General features: G+C 46.3%; 1 long non-coding RNA gene across 1 annotated transcript in view; it reads left to right on the top strand.

Moving 5' to 3' along the window:
- The window catches only part of LOC134731333 (uncharacterized), a 164046-nt gene that overhangs the window by 121858 nt on the left and 20496 nt on the right, over positions 1–21692 (top strand). Inside the window, exon 4 of the long non-coding RNA XR_010113517.1 lies at positions 6657–6783. This is a non-coding gene — a long non-coding RNA (uncharacterized lncRNA). The remainder of the gene's footprint in view (positions 1–6656; positions 6784–21692) is intronic.

Genomic DNA, 21692 nt, shown 5'->3' with positions numbered 1-21692 from the left:
AGAGGAGGCTGCTTTTGAGCTGTTCAGGGGGTCCTGATCATTCTTGGAAATATGTCTCTTAGTGGGACCCTTTGTTGATTGATTGATTGATTGATTGATTGATTGATTGATTGAAACAGAGCCTTGCTCTGTTGCCCAGACTGGAGTGCAATGGCACACCACCAAAACTCACTGCTTCCTGGATTCAAGCAATCCTCCCACGTCAGCCTCCTGAGTAACTGGGACTACAGGCAGCTGCCAGCCATCACACCTGGCTAATTTGATTATGTTTTTGTAGAGATGGGGTCTTACTATATTGTCCAGGCTGGTCTCAAACCTCCAGCTGGGCTCAGGCAGTCCTCCGGCCTCAGACTTCCAAAGTGCTGGGTTTACAGATGTGAGCCACCTCGAGGGCCTTATTTTTATTTTTATTTTTATTTTTTATTTATTTATTTTTTGAGACGGAGTCTTGCTCTGTCGCCCAGGCTGGAGTGCAGTGGTGCAATCTCGGCTCACTGCAAGCTCCGCCTCCCGGGTTCACGCCATTCTCCTGCCTCAGCCTCTCCGAGTAGCTGGGACTACAGGCGCCCGCCACCACGCCCGGCTAATTTTTTGTATTTTTAGTAGAGACGGGGTTTCACCTGGTCTGGATCTCCTGACCTCGTGATCCACCCGCCTCGGCCTCCCAAAGTGCTGGGATTACAAGCATGAGCCACCGCGCCCGGCCTTTTATTTTTATTTTTTTTAACTATTTCAGTGAATTTCTCTCAGCATCAGATAAGATGTGTATTGAATACATACTACCACAGAGTGAGATTACAAATCTTAAAATACTCATTGTATTATTCTGCTAGGACAGTGGAGTGCAGTGGCAATGGCGCGATCTTGGCTACCACAACCTCTGCCTCCCGGGTTCAAGCAATTCTCTCCTGCCTCAGCCTCCCAAGTAGCTGGGATTACAGGCACCCACCACCACGCCCGGATAATTTTGTATTTTTAGTAGAGATTGGGTTTCTCCATGTTGGTCAGGCTGGTCTTGAACTCCCGACTTCAGGTGATCCACCCGCCTCGGCCTCCCAAAGTGCTGAGATTACAGGCGTGAGCCACTGCGACCGGCCTCTTCTTCTTATAAGGACACTAAGTCCTGATACCATTAGAGCTCTAACCTTATGACCTCATGTAAACTTAATTACCTCCTTGAAGACTTTATGTTGGCCAGGAACCCGTGGCTCACACCTGTAATCCCAGCACTTTGGAAGGCTGAGGCCAGCGGATCACTTGAGATCAGGAGTTCAGGACCAGACTGGCCAACATGGAAAAACCCCACCTCTACAAAAAACCACAAAAATTAGCCTGGCACAGTAGTGTGTGCCTGTAGTCCCCGCTACTTGGGAGGCTGAGGCAGGAGGATCGCTTGAGCCTGGGAGACAGAGAATGAAGTGAGCGGAGATGGCGCCACTGCACTCTAGCCTGGGTGACTGGAGTGAAACATTGTCTCAAAACAAAACAAAACAAAACAAAAAACAAAACCTTATCTCCAAATACAGTCACATTGCAGGTTAAGCCTTCAACACCTGAATCTTGCGGCAGGGGACACAAATCACTCTGTAACGCTTATTTTTGTGCTTTCTCTCAAGGCCTCTTTCCTTGGCTTGTAGACCATGTTCTCAGATGGGCCCTTTCTCTCTGTGCACGTCCCTGGTACCTGTTGTCTCTTCTTCTTCTTCTTTTTTTTTTTTGAGACGCACTCTTGCTCTGTCGCCCAGGCTGGAGTACAGTGGTGCAATCTCGGCTCACTAAAACCTCTGCCTCCCAGGTTCAAGCAATTCTCGTGTCTCAGCCTCCTGAGTAGCTGGGATTACAGGTGTGTGCCACCATGCCCAGCTAATTTTTGTATTTTTGGTAGAGACAGGGTTTCACCATGTTTGTCAGGCTGGACCCAAATTCCTGACCTCAAGTGATCCGCCCGCCTCAGCCTCCCAAAGTGCTGGGATTACAGGTGTGAGCCACCACACCTGGCCTTTTTTCTTCTTATAAGGTCCCTAGGCCTATTGGATTAGAGCTCCACCCTTATGACCTCATGTAAATGTAATTACCTCCTTGAAGACTTTATCTCCAAATACTATCGCATTGCAGGTTAAGGTTTCAACATCTGAATCTTGGTGCATGGTACACAATTCACTCAATAACATTCATTTTTCTGCTTTATTTCCCGTACCTTTACTTGTATACCCCTTACAATAGTCAAAGTCATCTACATTGCTTTGAGACAAATTAGATTGTTTCAAGAAAAATGTAAATAGACTCCAAGATCAAACCTGTCATGTTATAAGACAAACCTCTATGGGTGGGGGGTATTTTTTATTTCAAATTTTATTTTTGGAGATGGAGTCTTGCTCTGTTGCCCAGGCTGGAATGCAGTGGTGCCATCTCGGCTCACTGCAACCTCTACCTACTGGGTTCAAGCAATTCTCCTGCCTCAGCCTCCCGAATAGCTGGGATTACAGTTGGGAGCCACCATGCCCGGCTAATTTTTATATTTTTAGTAGAGACGGGGTTTCAGCATGCTGGTCAGGCTGGTCTTGAACTCCCGACTTCAGGTGATCCAACTGCCTCGGCCTCCCAAAATGCTGGGATTACAGGCATAAGCCACCTCGCCTGGCCTATATTTTTAATTGAAAAATAATAATTGTACGTATTCATGGGGTACAGAGTAATTTCAAAAAATGTTTATATATTTAAGGGTCATAAGTGTAGGTTTCGTACATGCATCTATTACATAGTGATGAAGTCTGGACTTTTAGTTCAGCCATTGCTAAAATAGTAATTTGGGTACCGTTAGTATTAGTGCCCAGGCCAGGCTCGGTGGCTCATGCCTGTAATCCCAGCACTCCGGGAGGACGAGACAGGTGGATCATGAGGTCAGGAGATCAAGACCATGCTGGCCAACATGGTGAAACCCTGTCTCTACTAAAAATACAAAAATTAGCTGGGTGTGGTGGTGCATGCCTATAATCCCAGCTACTTGGGAGGCTGAGGCAGGAGAATCACTTGAACCCGGGAGTTGGAGGTTGCGGTGAGCTGAGATTGTGTCACTCCAGCTTGGTGACAGAATGAGACTCCATCTCAAAAAAAAAAAAAAGTACCCAAATAGTCATAGTAATAAGTAATTTTTCAATGCTTACTCCCCCCAACACCTTCTCACCTTTTTAAGTCTCCAGTGTCTATTATTCCACATTTATAAAACAAATCTCTTAATGTGTGTGTTGGAAGGGAGAGGGTGAAGACATATTTATGTCTATGTGTATAAGGACACAAATACGTCCTTACACACACGGACACAAATACATCTTATTGAGATTATTGAGAACAAAAAAAGACACCTAAAAATAAAAGGAAAAGACTTCCCACACTTTCAAGCACCTTTCTCAAGACTTCCCTATATGACCAAGGCGGGCAGATCGCTTGAGTCCAGGAGTTTAAGACCAGCCTGGGCAAGATAGCAAGATCCCATCTCTAAAAAACAGAAGAGAGAGAGAGAGAATTCCGCTATATGATGTTGTTTTGCTAAAATGAGGGAATGCATTAAGAAAGTGGAAGGTCTGGGATTCCCAAAACAAAGAATCTAACATCAGAAAGAGATGAATGCTTTCACCAGGTTGATGATGAAAGAGGACCTCAGGAGACAGCCGTGCCACAGGCCCCGCGATCTGCTGATGCAGATGGGAGCAGCTCAGGAGGGAGACTCTAGCCTCAGGCACACAGATGTAAGAAGGAGGAAAGTCCCCGAGGAGTGAAGTCACTTGTGCAGACATCCTGAGCTATCGCGTTAAGCATACGGAAAAGCACACGGAGGCTCACGTTGAGAAATATTTCACCAGAATGCTTTGGCAGAAAACATAGAACCCCATACAGCCTCATAGCCGCACCTGAGACAGAGTTTCCCAAATGGTCCCAAAATGTGAGAAGAAAACTACAAAGTCAAGCATTAATATGCATGTCTAATTAAATGTTTACAGATCTTTTTTTGTTGTTGTGGTTGAGATGGAGTTTCACTCTTGTTGCCCAGGCTGGAGGCTGGAGTGCAGTGGCTCTATCTGGGCTCACTGCAATCTCCACCTCCACCAAATGATTCTCCTGCCTCAGCCTCCCAAGTAGCTGGGATTACAGGCGTGTGCCACCACGCCCAGCTAATTTTGTATTTTGAGTAGAGATGGGATTTCTCCATGTTGGTCAGGCTGGTCTCCAACTCCTGACCTCAGGTGATCTGCCCGCCTCAGCCTCCCAAAGTGCTGGGATTACAGGTGTGAGCCACCATGCCAGCCCTTGTTTACAGATCTTATGGTGACAAACCAACTGCAACCCACTGACTTACATACATATGTGTGTGTGTGTGTGTGTGTGTGTGTGTGTGTTTATTGCAGGATATGGTACATTTTTATATATCATAGGATGAAGCTTCCAAAAATAAGTTTGGTTGGGGGCAAGAGGAAATAGTTAATGGTTACAAAAAAAAAAATAGAAGAACAAACAAGACCTAGTATTTCATAGCACAATAGGGTGACTATAGTCAATAATAACTTAAGTGTATATTTTATAATAGCTTAAAGAATGTGGTGCAGGGGCTCATGCCTGTAATCCCAGCACTTTGGGAGGCTGAGGCGGGTGGTTCACCTGAGGTCAGGAGTTCAAGACCCGCCTGGTCACATGGCGAAACCCCATCTCTACTAAAAATACAAAACAATTAGCTGTGCATGGTGGCACGTGCCTGTAATCCCAGCTACTTGAAAGGCTGAGGCACGAGAATCACTTGAACCCAGGAGGCGGAGGTTGCAGTGAGTGAGATCATGCCGCTGCACTCCAGCCTGGGCAACAGAGCGAGACTCCGCCTCAAAAAAAAAAAAAAGGAAAAAAAGAAAAAAAATTTGCCTGATATGGTGGTGCATGCCTGTAGTCTCAGCTATTTGGGAGGCTGAGGCAGGAGGATCACTTGGGCCAGGAAAGGTCAAGGCTGCAGTGAGCCGTGATCATGCCATTGCACCCGGTCTGGGTGACAGAGTGAGACCCTGTCTAAAAAAAAGGAAAGAAAGAAAGAGAGAAAGAGAAAGAGAAAGAAAGAGAGAAAGAGAAAGAAAGAAAAAGAAAGAAAGAAAGAAAGAAAGAAAGAAAGAAAGAAAGAAAGAAAGAAAGAAAGAAAGAAAGAAAATCCACTTGTTTAGGAAAGGAGTGGCAGGGGGAGTGGATTTGATGTCTAGGAGTCAGCACACGGTGTTAGCAGAGCCTGCATCTGAGTCCAGGCCTGGATGTAGTCATTGGCTGTATGGGATCTTTGCCAGCAAGTGCTCTCTCTGTTTCCTGGTTTCTTCTTCTGATCATTCCCGCGGTTTCCATCTTCTGAGGGTGTGAGGGAGATCCAGTGAGATAATGGGAGTAGAAGTGCTTTGAAAAGAACAGCGTGCTGTCCAAGGGCATGGCTAGCATCTCCATACTCGAATCACCTCGCACCGGTTGCTGGAAGGGTGGAGTGGGGTAATGGACATGGAAGGCCTTTGTAAATTACAAAACGCGAAAGAGATGGAGAATGATTAGTAGCAAAGTGTGATTATCTATGTGGTTCCGATAACAACACCATTTTGCCACCTGCTGCCCAGATATTTCTATAACGGCACGACTTTTCAAAGACACGAACTGTGCATGCTGGGGTTTGCCCAGCTGTAAAATGAGATATCTCCAGGGATGGCAAACACAGCCAGCTCTCACGGATCCATGGAAATGTTTAGCCCGGAAATGAGATGCGGAGGGGCAGGATCTCAGGCTTTAGAGAGGATATGAAGCCCTGCCAAGTAGAAAAGGGTTGGCTCAGAGGATAGAAACAGCAGCCGGATTCAGTGGATGTTTTATAGAGGCAGATCGGGCTCAGGACATAGTCTTAATTACTTAATTACTTAAAATACCTCATTACCTCCTTAAACTCCTTCTGCCTTTAAACGTGTTTCCTAGGCCAGGTGTGGTGGCTCACGCCTGTAATCCCAGCACTTTAGGAGGCTGATGGGGGTGGATCACCTGGGGTCAGGAGTTCGAGACCAGCCTGACCAACATGGTGAAACCCCGCCTCTACTAAAAATACAAAAATTAGCCGGGTGTAGTGGCAGGCGTCTGTAGTCCCAGCTACTCGGGAGGCTGAGGCAGGAAAATTGCTGAAACCTGGGAGGCAGAGGTTGCTGTGAGCCGAGATTGGGCCATTGCACTCCAGCCTGGGCAACAGAGTGAGACTACGTCTCAAAAACAAAAACGAAAAAAGTGTTTCCTCTTTTTTTTCTGGAGTCTCGCTTTGTCACCCAGGCTGGAGTGTAGTGGTGCAATCTTGGCTCACTGCAAGCTCTGCCTCCCAGGTTCACGCCATTCTCCTGCCTCAGCCTCCCGAACAGCTGGGACTATAGGTGCCTGCCACCACGCCTGGCTAATTTTTTGTATTTTTTACAAAATTTTAGTAGAGACAGGGTTTCACCGTGTTAGCCAGGATGGTCTTGATCTCCTGACTTCCTGATCCACCTGCCTCAGCCTCCCAAAGTGCTGGGATTACAGGCATGAGCCACCGCACCTGGCCGTGCTTCCTCTTTTAACCCTCTTAGCTGCTCTGGGAGATCATGTCTTATTAAATCATTCCCATTTTACAGTTAAAGATACCAAGACTTGAGGAATTATGTCCAAGGTTCCAGCATTGAACATGAAGCAAGCAGGATTTATTGGCACATCATGAAAACCGCAAAGCTCACGCTTCTACTGCAGAGTTGAGTTTGCATGGTAAGCGCCACAGTCATGCAGGCGTTGTTTTCTGTGTGGTTTTATGAATGGGTGTTTTCCATCATGCCATGTGTGTAAGTCCAGGCGATATGGTTTGGATCTGTGTCCCTACTCAAATCTCACGTGGAATTGTAATCCCCAGTGTTGGAGGTGGGGCCTGGTGGGAAGTGATTGGATCATGGGGATGGATCCTTCATGAATGCTTTAACACCATCCCTTTGGTGCTGTTCTTATGACAGAGTTCTCATGAGATCTGCTTGTTTCAAAAGTGTATAACATCTCCTCCCTCTCTCTCTTGCTCCTACTTCAGCCACATGAAGTATCTACTTATCCTTTGCCTTCTGCCATGATTGTAAGTTTCCTGAGGCCTAAGCAGAAGCTGAGCAGATGCCAGCACCATGCCTCCTGTACAGCCTGCAGAACCATAAGCCAATTAAACCTCTTTTATTGCAGAAGTGTGAGGGGGAGGCCACATTGAAAATACTAGTGGATCCCAGCACTTCGGGAGGCCAAGGCAGGAGAATGGCTTCAGGCTACAAGCTCAAGACCAGCCTGAGCAACATAGCAAGATCCTGTCTCTATAAATTTATTTTTTTGAAAATTAGACGGTCATGGTGTACCCTATAATCCTAGCTACTGGGGATGCCAAGGCAGGAGGATTGCTTGAGGCCAGAAGTTCAAGACCACCCTGGGAAACATAAGAAGACCTTATCTCTAGAAAAATATACAAAAATTAGCGAGGCATGGCGTTGTGCACGTGTAGTTCCTGCTACTCAGGAGGCTGAGGTGGGAGGATTGCATGAGCCCTGGACGTTGAGGCTACAGTGAGCTATGATGGCACCACTGCACTCCAGCCTGGGCGACAGAGTGAGATCCTGTCTCAAAAAAAGAAAACAGGTTCCCAGATATCAGCCCAGACCAGCTGCATGAGAATTCCAGAGGCAGGAGCCCAAGAATCTATTTTTAAAAAGTTCCCTGGGCGATACTGCTGAATAATCATTACAAGAAACTGCTGCCCTCCAGCATCTATTTAGCAAAATGCAGAACACCTGGACCATTCTTAGACTATTTGTTTCTTAATGATTGATGTATCAATCTAGCAGCAACTCACATTTCCCCAGGCCAGTCACACCTGCCTTGAAGCTGGAATGGTGGCGATACCAGCTGAGGCTCTGGAAACCCAAGAGAGCCCTCCCATCCTGCCACCTCCCCCAAGCGGTGCAATCAGTGCACAAGTGGCTGTCTCACATGAGCTGGTGGGTGACCATCCTCTTGGTGACTACAGAGTGTTCTTTACCAGACTATTCTCAGCAATAGCTCAGTTGCAGCCTGTTCGCCATGGGGCTCCCACTGCCACTCCAGAATCAGCTGCGTGACTCAGCACCGGGCTTGCCATTGGACGAACATGCCACTCACTCTCAGAAGCCATTACAGCAAGGGCTGCTTCTGCTTTCTCTGCCTTGCATGCGAAGTCAAGGGTATCTGCTCCATATGGCACTGCATAATTTACAGCACAATTTAACTCCTGCTTATATAGCCTAGTCTATGCAAAGCTGCCATTTGCATATTTATTAATTTGCAAAATTAATGCCATTTTCTTAGTCCCTTATAGGATGTGTTGCCCGTCCCTGTCTTTGAATTAATTTTAATCTAAGGTGGAAACATTTGTTAAGGGAGTTCGATCAGGCCAAAGTAATCAAATGCTTGGTGATCAAATGCAGGTAGGGGATGGGGAAGAGGGAGCTAACATTTATTGAGTGCCTAACTCTGCCAGGCTCCAAGAAAATTAATGGTGCACAATGCGTGTCTCCAGAAACATCCTCGTAATGTGATACTATTGCTGTTTTATAAATAAGAGTACTGAGACTCAGAAAGAATAAGTAGCTAGCCCATTGTCACATGACTAGTAAGAGGCAGAGGCTTTGGTCGCCACAAAAGTCAAGAAGCAGAATTCGGGCCAAATGTGGTGGCTTACACCTGTAGTCTCAGCACTTGGAGAGGCAGAGGTAAGAGGATTATTTGAGCCCAGGATTTCTTTTTTTTTTTTTTTTTGGAGACGGAGTCTCGCTCTGTCACCCAGGCTGGAGTGCAGTGGCGCAGTCTCGGCTCACTGCAAGCTCCACCTCCCGGGCTCACGCCATTCTCCTGTCTCAGCCTCTCTGAGTAGCTGGGACTACAGGCGCCCGCCACCACGCCCGGCTAATTTTTTTGTATTTTTAGTAGAGACGGGGTTTCACCGTGGTCTCGATCTCCTGACCTTGTGATCCGCCCGCCTCGGCCTCCCAAAGTGCTGGGATTACAAGCGTGAGCCACCGCGCCCGGCCGAGCCCAGGATTTCAAGACCAGCCTGGGCAACATAGCAAGACTCCATCTCTACAAAAAAGAAAATAAAATGAGTTGGGCATCATGGCATGTGTTTGTAGTCCTAGCTACACAGGAGGCTGAGGCAGGAGGATCACTTGAGTCCAGGCGTTCAAGGCCACAGCGAACTGTGATCACGCCACTGCACCGTAACCTAAAAATAAAAAACAAAAACGGAGAAGCAGGGTTTTCACCTGCACTGATTTCTTTAGTGAGAAAGGTCATTTCTCTGCATAATTAATTTTTTTCAGATAGTACTTAACACTCCAGGTATTTCAATGCTCACAGATATTACACATAATGTCACATAGCATAACACAACACTTTAGGCAGACAGGAATGGGAGATGTATATTGAGAAGCTTTACTCCACTTATTACCAGCATTTGAGCAGATTTACCCAAGAAAAACAATAATTTTGTCAAAATTCCCACCTGATGGCATTGGGAAGGTTTCAACAGTAAGGCCAGTCACTTTTTTTTTTTTTTTTTTTTTTTTTTTGAGCCAGGGTCTGACTCTGTTGCCTGGACTGGAGTGCAGTGGCACGATTTCAGCTCACTGCAACCTCGATCTCCCAAGCTCAAGTGATCCTCCTACCTCAGCCTCCTGAGTAGCTGGGACCACAGGTGTGTGCCACCACGCCTGGCTAATTTTTGTATGTTTTGTAGAGACAGGGTTTCATTATGTTGCCCAGGCTGGTCTCAAACTCCCGGGCTCAAATGATCCATCCGCCTTGGCCTCCTCTGGTGTTAGGATTACAGGTGTGAGTCACCACACCCAGCTACTTTTCATTTTTAAAAATTCCTATTCTCAACCCTTCCTGTCTTTCAAGCCATTAGCCTAAAGGTTAGTTACCACGATTAGCTAGCTTCTTAATATCATTCTCTGAATTACTGTTATCTATCTTTCAGTCTGTGGCCATGGTCTTTATCTCAACAATGACATGGCCTGCCTTAGCCACCAATATCCATTCTTACTGTCTGTAGATTAGATCTCTCCAAAGATTTTGTTACCTTTCACCACTTCTTTTTTTTTCCTTCCTTCCTTCCTTCTTTCCTTCCTTCATTCCTCCCTCCCCCCTTTCCTTTCCCTTTTTCTTTTCTCTTTCTTTCTTTCTTTCTTTCTTTCTTTCTTTCTTTCTTTCTTTCTTCCTTCTGTCTTTCTTTCCTTCCTTCTTTCCTTCCTTCCTTCCTTCCTTCCTTCCTTCCTTCCTTCCCTCCCTCCCTTTCTTCCCTCCCTCCCTCCTTCCTTCCTTCCTTCTTCCCTCCTTCCCTTCCCTTCCCTTCCCTTCCCTTCCCTTCCTTCCTTATTTTTCTTCTGAGGCAGGGTCTTGCTGTGTCACCAAGGCTGGAGTGCAGTGATACAATCATAGTTCACTGAGGCCTCGAACTCCTGGACTCAAGTGATTCTCCTGACATAGCCTCCCGAGTAGCCGGGACCACAGGTGCACATCACCACACCAGATACTTTTTTGTATTTTTTTTTTTTTTTTTTTTTTTTTTTGAGACGGAGTCTCACTCTGTCGCCCAGGCTGGAGTGCAATGGCGCTATCTCGGCTCACTGCAAGCTCCGCCTCCCGGGTTCACGCCATTCTCCTGCCTCAGCCTCTCCGAGTAGCTGGGACTACAGGCGCCCGCCACCACGCCCGGCTAATTTTTTGTATTTTTAGTAGAGATGGGGTTTCACCATGGTCTCGATCTCCTGACCTAGTGATCTGCCCTCCTCGGCCTCCCAAAGTGCTGGGATTACAAGCGTGAGCCACTGCGCCCGGCCACTTTTTTGTATTTTTTTGTAGAGACGGGGTCTTGCTATGCTGCCCAGGCTGGTCTCAAACTTAGTGGCTCAAGTGATCCTCCCACCTCCGCCTTCCTAAGTGCTGGGATTACAGGTGACAGACACCGTGCCCGGCCTCACCACTCTCTCATTCAAGTTTCTCTACTCCCATTTTTCCCCACCACACACTCTCAGTCTTGTTCCTTCCTTTCTGAGTTCTGTTTACTATGTTGTCATTTCAAGCTCCTTCTCCTTATCCTGCTTGGAGAAATTCCCCTTTAACTTATAAATCTGTATCTTGAATCCTGCCTGAGAGGATCTTGAACATCTGACAACATCCAGCTGTTTACCAGACATATTTCTGTAAGAACGCCAGGCAAAGCTAATTCAACATTTCCAAACCCTCCTTTCTCCTTTCCCCTGAAAACTTATTTTTCCTTCTGTATCACCTATCTTGGTATATTGTGTCATATATCTCTTTCTTACGACTCGAGACCTTTCTCACTTTGTCCATTCCTTTATCCCCAACCTCCAGTGACCAACTGATTATAAAATATTATCAAGTTCTTCCCAATGTACTTCTGAAATCTAGCTCTGAAACAACTTCCAATTCTATCCCCTGGTTTTGTTCCTCCCAATCTGCCTCAAGTATTATTATTATTATTATTATCATCATTATTATTATTGAGATGGAGTCTCACACTGTCACCCAGGCTGGAGTGCAGTAGCATGATCTGGGCTCACTGCAGCCTCCACCTCCCGGGTTCAAGCGATTCTCCTGCCTCAGCCTCCCAAGTAGCTGGGATTATAGGTACACACCACAATGCCTGGCTAATTTTTTGTATTTTTAGTAGAGATGTATTTTTAGTCTCAAACACCCGACCTCAAGTGATCTGCCCACCTCGGCCTCCCAAAGTGCTGGGATTACAGGTGTGAGCCACGGCACCCAGCCTATTTTTTTTTTAATAGAGACAAAGTCTCACTATGTTGCCCACGCTGGTCTTGAACTTCTAGGCTCAAGTGAACCTCCTGCCTAGGCCTCCCAAAGTGCTGGGATTACAGTCATGAGCCACCATGCCCAGTCAAATATTCTCTTCATTGTGTCATTGCAATGGGCTCTCCACTTCTAGAGTCTCCTGCCTCCAGTCCATCCTCCACACCAGCATCACCAACATTTCTAAAACACAGCTCTGGGCTGGGCGAGGTGGCTCATGCCTATAATCCCAGCACTTTGGGAGGCCAAGGTGGGCCTCACTTGAGGTCCGGAGTTTGAGACCAGCCTGGTCAACATGGTGAAACCCCGTCTCTACTAAAAATACAAAATTAGCTGGGTGTGGTGGTGCATGCCTGTAATCCCAGCTACTTGGGAGGCTAAGGCAGGATAATCGCTTGAACCCAGGGAGTGGAGGTTGCGGTGAGCCAAGATCGTGCTGCTGCACTCCAGCCGCGGCGATGGACCAAGACTGTGTCTCGAAAACAAAAACAAACAAAAACCAACATCAACAACAACAACAACAACAAACACAGCAGTGATCGTGTGACCATTTTGCAGGACATTTTGTCTATTAACTCTCCAATACCATTGGAGGGATCCGAGCCCCTCTGGGTTTTGTGGGGGGTGGAATTTACACTCTTTGAAGCAAAAAACAACAACAAAAAATAAGTCTTCCTATTAATGCACCCACAGCCCGTGGGACAGAAGACAGAATAGAGGCCGAAAAAATTGCTTGCTGGAAGAATGAATCCTGGGTCTGCTATTACAAGAAACTTCTCGACTTCTAGCCTTATCTCTTACCACTCCTTCCTTAGATCCTATGATTCAACCATCCCTGACATCAACACACTAAACCTAGCTAATTTTTTTTGTATTTTTAGAAGAGACAGGTTTTCACCATATTGGCCAGGCTGATCTCGAACCCCTGACCTCAAGTGATCCACCCGCCTTGGCCTCTCAAAGTGCTGGTATTATAGGCATGAGCCACTGCGCCCAGACATCTACAAAAAATTTAAAAATTAGTTCCATGTGATGGCATCCACCTATAGTCCCAGCTACTTGGGAGGCTAATGGGAAGGATCCCTTGAGCCCAGGAGTTCAAGGCTGCAGTGAGCTATGATTGCACCACTGCACCAGCCTGGGCAACAAAGCCTGTCTAAAAAAATTAAAATACAATTTTTAAAGACATGAAGGAAAGTACTTCCAGGATGAAAATACTTCTCTAGAAGACCCGGAATAGCTGGCCTAAGTGCCCACACCAAGCTGTTCTTTGCCCCTGGGCCTCACTTTACTAGGCAACTGGCCTTCTTTTTTTTTGAGATGGAGTCTCGCTCTGACGCCCAGGCTGGAGTGCAGTGGCACAATCCTGGCTCACTGCAACCTCCGCCTCTCGGGTTCCAGCGATTCTCCTGTCTCAGCTTCCCGAGCAGCTGGGATTACAGGTGCACGCCCCCACGCCCAGATAATTTTTTTGTACTTTTTAGTAGACACAGGGTTTCGCCATATTGGTCAGGCTGGTCTCGAACTCCTGACTTCAGATGATCTGCCCACCTTGGTCTCCCAAAGTGCTGGGGTTACAGGCATGAGCCACCGCACTCGGCTGGGCACCTGGCTTTCTAAAGAGAAGTGGTGGGGGGATGGCAGGTCTATTTGTTTCCACCCAAGTAGAAGATGGCCTTAGTGCCCCAGAGCCAAACACGAAGGAAAGAGGAGAGAATCCAAAAGCATAAAATGTTGATGGAGAAAAAGCTTTGGAAGCCAAGGTTTATCCTTATTCTTGACATCCATCCCTTCAGTCACTTGTACCTTCATTCCACAAATATTTACTGAATATCTGTGAATTGACTCCTGCCTTGGACATGGGCCTACAAGATGATGAGGTCTTGAGCTCCCCCTAGAGGCCAATAGTAATTCCGAGGAGGGGAAAGCGGAGAGGAGACTGCAGGCCGATATAGAAGACAGTCATTATTAGATCATTGCCCTGGAGAGGGAGGGCGAGGCTGCACGAGGACCCAGAGAAAGGAGAAGGGGCTCTCTCAGGTGCATCAGTCCAGGAGGCCCCTTCACGATGATCTTGTAGGAAGAAGGATGTTGTAAAGTTATTAGAGCAAAACAAACCATGAGAGCTGTGAATTGCATATTTCATCATTAGAAGATAGACTGGAGGAAAGGAGAGAGGAAACTGACCTTTCCTGAGTGTCTGTTTGCTGCTGCTGTGTGTAGCATGTTTTAAACCCATAAATCATCATTAAAATGCTTACTACTGGCTCAGTGCAGCGGCTCATCCCTGTAATCCCAGTACTTTGGGAGGCCGAGGCCATCAGATCACTTGAGGTCAGGAGTTCAAGACCAGCCTGGGAAACATGGCGAAACCCCATCTCTACTAAAAATACAAGAGTTAGCTGGGCGTGGTGGTAGGCACCTGTAATCCCAGCTACTTGGGAGGCTGAGGCAGGAGAATCACTTGATCCCTGGAGGTGGAGGTTGCAGTGAGCCGAGATTGTGCCACTGCACTGCAGCCTGGGTGACAGAGTGAGTAAAATAAAATAAAATTATGGCCTAGACTTTGGCCTGTAATCTCAGCACCTGGGGAGACTGAAGCAAGAGGATTGCTTGAGACCAGAAGTTCAAGACCAGCCTGAGCAACATAGGGAGACCCCATCTCTACAAAAAATAATAATAAAAAAATCAGCCTGGCATGGTGATGCACACCTGTAGTCTCAGTTGCTTGGGAGGCTGAGGCTGGATAATCTCTCGAGCCTAAAAGATTGAGGCTGCAGAGAGCTATTATTGTGCCACTGCACTCTAGCCTGGGTGGCAGAGCCAAACTCCATCCCCCCAACAACAAAAAAAAATAATAAAGATAAGATCGCCTAGAGAAAGGTAGATCCAGAAAAGCCACACACACAGTGAACTCAGATTTTCCGGGCACAGAAACCAGCTGTGCACAGGCTTGAAGGTGCAAGTGTATTTGGAAGTGGTGAATGTTGGATGCAGGTGGCGGAGCCTGGAACAGATGTACCACATGACTGAAGCAGAGGCAGAATTGCGCCATGAAGTATTCGATCAGTGCAAAGGTAATTTCGATTTTTGCCATTACTTTTTCTGGGGGCGTCGGGGTGGGGGAAACGGAGTCTCCCTCTGTCACCCAGGCTGGAGTGCATTGGTGCAATCTCAACTCACTGCAACCTCCGCCTCCCAGGTTCAAACAATTCTTCTGCCTCAGCCTCCCAAGTAGCTGGGATTACAGGCACGTGCCACCATGCCTGGCTAATTTTTGTAGTTTTAGTAGAAATGGGGTTTCACCATGCTGGCCAGGCTGGTCTCAAACTCCTGACCTCAGGTGATCTGCCCACTTCGGCCTCCCGAAGTGCTGGGATTACAGGCATGAGCCACTGCACCCGGCCTTGCCATTACTTTGAAGGTGAAACCACAATCATTTTTGCACCAACCTATAGCCAGGCCATGAGAGTGCCGTAAACCTGACTATGGGATCACAAATGTCCAAAGATCAACAGGCTTCAAGCAGGACAGTGACCTATCATCTTAGGAAGACCCCACCTGTGGATTATCGAGGTGAGCCTAAGGATTCCTGAGATTGGAGCTGGAAAGACCAGTTGAGAGGCATCACTACAGCAGAAAGAGCTAATGAAATTGTCAAGTCCATCATGGGATGAACAGAAGAAAGGTAGTATATACATGCATCAAAAAAAATTTTTTTTGAGATGGAGTCTCACTCTGTATCCCAGGCTGGAGTGCAGTGGTGCGATCTTGACTCACTGCAACCTCCACCTTCCGTGTTCAAGAGATTCTCCTGTCTCAGCCTCCCAGGTAGCTGGGATTACAGGCCTGCACCACCACACCCAGCTAATTTTTGTGTTTTTAGTAATTTTTGTATTTTTTAGTATTGGCCAGGCTGGTCTCAAACTCCTGACCTCATGATCCACCTGCCTTAGCCTCCCAAAGTGCTGGGATTACAAGTGTGAGCCACAGTGCCTGGCCCATGCATCAAAATATTATTCATCATTAAGAGGGAAGGGAATCTTCTGGGCATGGTGCCTCATGCCTGTAATCCCAGTACTTTGGGAGGTCAAGACAGGAGAATTGCCTGAGTCCAGGAGTTCTAAACCAGTCTCTACAAATATGTATATTTTTAAATTAATTAGGTGTGGTGGTGCACGCCTGTAGTCCCAACTACTCAAAAGGCTGAGATGGGAGGATTGCTTCAGCTTGGGAGGATGAGGCAGCAGTGAGCCATGTGCCTCTGCACTCCAGTCTGGGTGCAGAGCAAGACTCTATCTCAGGGAAAAAACAATGAGTAGCTGGTCATGATGGCATGCACCTGTGGTCCCAGCTCTTGGGAGGCTGAGGCTGGAGGATTGCTTGAGCCCAGGAGTTCAAGGCTGCAGTGAGCTATGATCCTGCCACTGTACCCCAGCCTGGGCAAAACTGTGAGACCCTGACCTTAAAAAAAAAAAAAAAAAGAAAAAGTCAAGGGAGGGAATTTTATCACATGCCACAACATAGGTGAACCTCTTGGACATTATACTAAATGAAATAAGCTCATCACAAAAAGACAAGGACTGTATGATTCCACCTAGGTGAGGTACTTAGAGTACTCAAATGTATAGAGCCAGAAAGTAGAATGATACTTGCCAAGGGCTGGGGTGAGGAGAAAAAAAGAGTTTGCTGCTTAGTGGGTAGAGTTTTAGAGCTGCAAGATGAAAAATTCCTGGAGATCTGTTTCACAACAATGTGAATATACTTAACACTAGAAATGGTTAAGATGGTATATTTTATGTTATGTGGGGTTTTTTTTTCAATTAAAAATAAAGTAAAAGAGTTCACTTTGGGAGACTGAGGCAGGCGAATCACCTGGTCAGGAGTTTGAGACCAGTCTGGCCAACATGGTGAAACCCCATCTCTACTAAAAATACAAAAATTAGCCAGGCGTGCTGGCGCATGCCTGTAGTCCCAGCTACTCGGGAGGCTGAAACAGGAGAATCGCTTGAAGCAGGGAGGCGGAGGTTACAGTAAGCTGAGATCGCACCATTGCACTCCAGCCTGGGTGACAGAGTGAGACTCTGTCTCAAAATCTCAAAATTAAAAAAAAAAAAAAAAAGAATTAATGGGCTTGGAAACTAAGGCAGCAGCAGTGGAGAAGGTGATGGGGGGCAGACTGTGGGAGGCTGAAGAGGCAGAAAGCAAGGATGTTTTGTGGCACACAGGCATGCACACTCATTCAGACATTGCACTTGGCCTCTTGCTGGCCTGACTTGCTCCCCATCGCTTCTGTTCCTGCCATATTGCTGCCACGCAGCATCACGAGGCTCCGATCACCCGTCCCCGTGAATAGTGTCATAAAGGCTCAGTCCTGGGCTGTCAGCCGAGGGGGCTGGAGTCCTCTCACCCGAGTCCACTCGGTGTGGCGTCTGTTGCCATATGTCGGGCCACTCTGTTCATTAATCACACCTCCTGAAAAGTCTCTTAATTACATTATGTTCACAATCCATAAAACTTAATTAAAATATGTAAATCCATTATATTCTTTAATGAGCACATGGAGACCTCAAAATTTTAAATTAGATATAAAATTGATGTGGACCTACTACTATTGATTACTCACGGTAATAAATCACCTTCAATTTGGATCGAGACGGCATCCCTCCTCCCCGCTGGCTAAGGATGTTTTAGGTATGCTTTTTTTGTTTTGTTTGTTTGTTTGTTTGCATTGCCTTCAACGGTTTGAAATTACATCCAATCTTTGAAGGATAGCATTCTCTAGCTTTCTGCCACTTGACAACATGGGCAGCAGCAGCAATAACTGATGTTTGCCTGGTGCTCTAAAGCCAGCACGGGTTTTTCAGGAAACATTTTCTCATTTACGCTCCAGCAGTATTTTCGTTTTCATTTCAATATAAATATACCGATTTTTCATTCTTATGGAAAATATCCGAAGCATCACTGCAACCTGTCTCTTTCCATCCCCCGCTTCTCATTCCTTAGTCACTTTTCACCCTTCCACTCACACAAGTCAGTTACGATTAGCCACACACACACCATGTTGTTACCTGCCTCCACGTCTCTGCATGGGGTTGTCCCTCTCTCTGCGTTGGATGTTTTTCTCTCACCTGTCTGCAGAATTTCCAGGAATTTATTTTGACCAGCTCAAGGATCTCCTTATTTAACCCACCCTGGCAATGTTAGATGCCTTGTTTTAAGGCCTGCAGCACCACTCTGCTTTTTTTTTTTTTTTTTTTTTTTGGATGGAGTCTTGCTCTGTCGCCCAGGCTGGAGTGCAGTGGTGCAATAGCGGCTCACTGCAACCTCGCCTCCCGGGTTCAAGCAATTCTCCTGCCTAAGCCTCCCGAGCAGCTGGGATTACAGGTGCCTGCCACCATGCCTGGCTAATTTTTGTATTTTTAGTAGAGACGGGGTTTTACCATATTGGTCAGGCTTGTCTCAAACTCTTGACTTCAGGTGATCCACCCGCCTCAGCCTCCCAAAGTGCTGGGAGTACAGTTATGAGCTAAAGTGCCCAGGCTACTCGGCTTTCTAAGAATGGCTTCTGTGGGTACCATTTTTATATGAGCTATAATTTTTTTCATTGGACTCTTAAAATGGCCGTGTAAGACAGTCATTAAAGGTATCACCCTCATTTTATAGGCCATATGCTCGTAAAGCTCATAAAGGTTAATTGATTTGTCCAAGGCCCTGCAGCCTGTAGGTGGGGCCTCTGCTAGGATCCAGGCGCACAAAGGCTTGAACCTTCATCTCTCTGTTCTAGAGGCTTCCTTCCTCTTGTGTGTCTCTCCCAAAGGGCCTCTCTCACTGCCTTGACACATCTGCTATCAATATGCAACAGAAGCTTTCATCAACAGCTTTCTTCCTCTTCTGTTTCACTTTCTTCCTCTTCTGTTTCACTTTCTTCCTCTTCTGTTTCACTTTCTTCGCACTGTGGCATAAGGGTTTTCTTCTATTTTCATAAGCTTAACATTGGTTCCATAGTTGAAGCTACAAGTTACACACACTGACTTTAGAGCCACACACAGCCTGAACTTGAATCCCAGTCACTAAATGTGTGGCTTTGGCCAATTTTCCGAATCTCTGTCTTGATACCTTCATCTCTGATGTAGAAGAAACGAAAGTGACTTCACCCCAAAGATTGTGAAGATTCTGTAAAATAACACATGTCAAGTGCCTGGCACTCAGCCTGTGATCACTAATTGTTCACTTTATTATTACCATTATCTTTTTCTTTTTCTTTTCTATTTATTTATTTATTTATTTTTGAGACAGAGTCTAGCTGCGTTGCCCAGGCTGGAGTGCAGTGCCACAACCTTGGCTCACTGCAACCTCCGCCTCCCAGGTTTAAGCGATTCTCCTGCCTCAGCCTCCTGAGTAGCTGGAATTACAGGTATGTGCTACCACGCCCAGCTAATTTTTGTAGTTTTAGTAGAGACGGGGCTTCACCGTTTTTTGGGCAGGCTGCTCTCGAACTCCTGGCCTCAAGTGATCCACTTGAGGATTTTATATGGATATACTGCATAGTGGTGAAGTCTGAGCTTTTATTGTAACCACCATCACCAGTATAACATACCTTGTACCCATTAGATAATATCTCATCCCTCACCTACCTCCCTCCCACTAGACCAACATCTTGATTATTGATGCATCTCCAGTGCCTGCTACAGGGCCTGGCACACAGCAGGCGCTCGGTTAAGTGCTTGTTGAATTACAGTACAATTACCGTTTCTACTACATCTAATTTCTCAAAATAAAATTATGTCTTTGGAACAAATTCCAACTCGAGTCACTAAAATGCCACCTTCCTCTTAGAAAGGTGGTTCTAAATTGTCAGGTTTATCAGAATTGCCTGAAGGGCTTGTTCAAACACAGTTGGTTGGGCACACTCCCCAGAGTTTCTGATTCAAGAGGTCTGCAGTGGGGCCCAGGAATTTGCTTTTTTGTTGTTGCTTTATTTTTTTGTTTTTCAGAAACAGAGTCAGTCTCTCTCTCTCTCTCTCTCTCTCGCCCAAGCTGGAGTGCTGTGGTGCAATCATAGCTCATTGCAGCCCACAGCTCCTGGGCTCAAGTGATCTTCCAGCCACCTTACCCTCCCCAGTAGCTGGGACCACAGGCATGCATCACCACACCCAGCTAATTTTTAAAATTTGTTTGTAGAGATGGGATCTTGCTCTGTTGCCCAGGCTAATCTTGAGCTCCTGGCCTCAAGTGATCCTCCAGCCTCAGCCTCCCAAAAGTTGAGATTAGAAGTGTGAGCCACCGTGCCCAGAGGAATTTGCATTTCTTCCGAATTCCCAGGTGGTCTCGATGCAACTGGACTCAGGACCACAATTAGAGAAGCTCTGCTCTCACCGGGCGCGGTGGCTCACCCTTGTAATCCCAGCACTTTGGGAGGCTGAGGCGGGCAGATCACGAGGTCAGGAGATCGAGACCACGGTGAAACCCCGTCTCTACTAAAAATACAAAAAATTAGCTGGGCGAGGAGTGGGGGGCGCCTGTAGTCCCAGCTACTCAGGAGGCTGAGGCGGGAGAATGGCGTGAACCCGGGAGGCGGAGCTTGCAGTGAGCCGAGATTGCGCCACTGCACTCCAGCCTGGGCGACAGAGCAAGACTCCGTCTCCAAAAAAAAAAAAAAAAAAAAAAAAGAGAACCTCTGCTCTCGAGGGTGGCAGAAAAGTAGATGCAAGTAGCTTCAATTCCTGAATCACCACACGAGAAAGGTCAACCAGCAAATACCAACCTGGGGCTCTGAGTGGGAATTAACCATCATAGAGGCTTGAATTACCCAACTAAGGCAGAAGAAACGATAGTTGTCTCAGTGCAGAAGAGGAAGACATAGAGGAAGACCTCACTGAGGCCTCTGATTATTATTCCCTGGCTTAAAATTCAAGATTCTTTAGGGCCAGGCACGGTGGCTCACGCCTGTAATCCCAGCTACTTGGGAGGATGAGGCAGGAGAATTGCTTAAACCCGGGAGGTGGAGGTTGCAGTGAGATGAGATGGCGCCATTGCGCTCCAGCCTGGGCAATAAGAGCGAAACTCTGTCTCAAAAAACAAAACCAAACAAAAAACAAGACTCTTTAGACCCTAACCTTCTCCCCCAAGTCTCTCACCAGCCTGCACACTCTCTAAATTCTAGTTCCACAAGGCTGCAGCGGGAACACTGGGAAATGGGAGCAGCATTGAAGTTACCTCAGTCAGCCCAAAGACAGCCTTCCGAAAGCTAGGTATAAAATCAGAATATTGCAAACCCAATAATTTATGTATTCTTTAATTTTTGAGATAATTGTATATTTGTATGCAGTTATAGAGAATAAATCAGAGATTCCATGTAACTTTTACCCAGTTATTCTGATAGAAATTTCTTGCAAAAGTACCGTACAATAACAAAATCAGAATATTGATACTGATACAACCAAGATACAAAACATTTCCTTCACCACAAGGATCCTTCCTGTTGCTTTTTTATAGCCACACCCACTTCCCTCCAACCTTCTTTTCTATTGGCTTGTTTTAGCAAACTGCCAAACAGTTTTTCCATCTTACATTCTCATCAGCAGTGTATAAAGGATCTAGTTTCCTCACATTATCAATAGCATTTGTTATTACTATGTTTTAAAAAATTTTAGCCATCCTGATAGGTGTGGGATGATATTTCATTGCCGTTCTAATTTACATCTCCCTAATGGCTAATGATATTGAATATCTTTTCCCGTGCTCATTTGCCCTCTGTATATCTTCTTCAGTTAAATATC

The sequence above is a fragment of the Symphalangus syndactylus genome, chromosome 9, assembly GCF_028878055.3.
Source record: "Symphalangus syndactylus isolate Jambi chromosome 9, NHGRI_mSymSyn1-v2.1_pri, whole genome shotgun sequence".
In the NCBI taxonomy this organism is placed as follows: domain Eukaryota; kingdom Metazoa; phylum Chordata; class Mammalia; order Primates; family Hylobatidae; genus Symphalangus; species Symphalangus syndactylus.
Note: the sequence above shows the minus strand (reverse complement) of the source record. Positions and strands in the feature narration are given on the sequence as shown.